This window comes from Aplysia californica, unplaced genomic scaffold (genome assembly GCF_000002075.1).
Source record: "Aplysia californica isolate F4 #8 unplaced genomic scaffold, AplCal3.0 scaffold00977, whole genome shotgun sequence".
NCBI classification, from domain to species: Eukaryota; Metazoa; Mollusca; class Gastropoda; order Aplysiida; family Aplysiidae; genus Aplysia; species Aplysia californica.
Genome location: NW_004798247.1, coordinates 160,028 through 161,532, shown reverse-complemented (window position 1 = coordinate 161,532; position 1,505 = coordinate 160,028).

Sequence of the window (1,505 nt, the reverse complement as noted above, 5' to 3'; positions counted from 1 at the left end):
TTTCCTAATCCTTACTATTGTCTTTTTCCCCTACTTCTTTTGTATGTTTGTCACACTCTTGTGACCTGCTATTTCCGGGGTGCCTTGATAGTCGAAGCAGACCTTGTGCTGTTGAAGCAAGAGAGGTGAGCAGAATAAGTCTGATTCCCTCTAAAGACTTCTCTGTTGACACCCATCCCTTCGCGCTCATATGACCTTATGCAGTTGAGAGCGCCGAAAAACCCTCTACTATAATAAAAATCTGTCTTACTTTTTTCCCCCAGAACTGAATAATAACATTTATTGTACTGATGTGCTTCTCTTTACTCAAACTCAAACTATAGTACGGTCAAAAATTTGTGGCGCAACTTATCCTCAAATATCTCTTTAACGGGTAAATCAATGTCATCCATACTTTGTACAGCAGTTTGTATCAATTTGTCTTAACTAAATCATATTTTTCCAGAACAATTGGGGCTAGATTAAAAAACTTTTCTGTGTAAATTTATGTAAAATACTTGAAATCTCTGTCATGCGAAAAAGGGGATTGTTCACAGCACTTCCTGCTTCTCACACACATTTTGATTACGCATACGGCCTACAGCACAGCTCATCATTGACAATTTTTTATGACAAAACTTATTAAAAGAAATTAATTTTATAGTGAACACATTTTTTGCTCTAATAGTTTTCAAAACATGGGTTCAATAAGCATAATATCCCGATTAGAAAAACCTGACAGACTTGCTATTTAAAGCAATATTGCCCCAGCTGTAAACATTTAAAAATCTGTAGAAACCACCCACTTAGATTTTTTATTAGTATTTATTAAGGAATTTTCTAGAATACAGCTAGCAGGTGTTTACAAAAATGTTCATCTGTAAAGACAAATTGATACAAGTTATTATGCAAAAATTGGAGAACCCATGTTCAATTATTGAGGAGATATTTGACAATAAGTCGCGCCCAGAATTTTTGACTGCACTATAGCTCCACCAATTATAATTGGTCGCTTATAAGGAAAAATGGGCTAACCCAGATTTCAGGGGTTTCCTGAAATCTTGACCTGCACCAAAAGTGGGCATTGCCCTACCTATAGTATAGGGGAAGTTTGATTTCATTGGTGTGTATATTTGTTTGGTTACAGAGAAAACTATCCTTGTCTTTTAATAAAACTGAATAAGGATCCAAAAACTTAAACTTCGATTTTCTCAAAACAGCATTTATCGGAATAGCCCCCTTGTGCTCAAAAGCGACCAATTATTGTTGTTAATTACCTAAATGAAGACTTAAAAGTGATTGACCTGATTTGGGGGGTATACATGGGTTGGAGTAAGACTTTGATGAAATGTATAGTCTAAATATGGCTGAATGGATCATGTACATTTTCCAGTGTTGTACTTTTATTTATTTGATCTTGCATGCGTGTTCTTGGTGATAATAAATATTTTTATTGAGAGGGCTTATGATTTTTTCCCTTGCCCTACTGGAATGACAGATGGATGTTTTGTTTTTGTGGTTGGGGG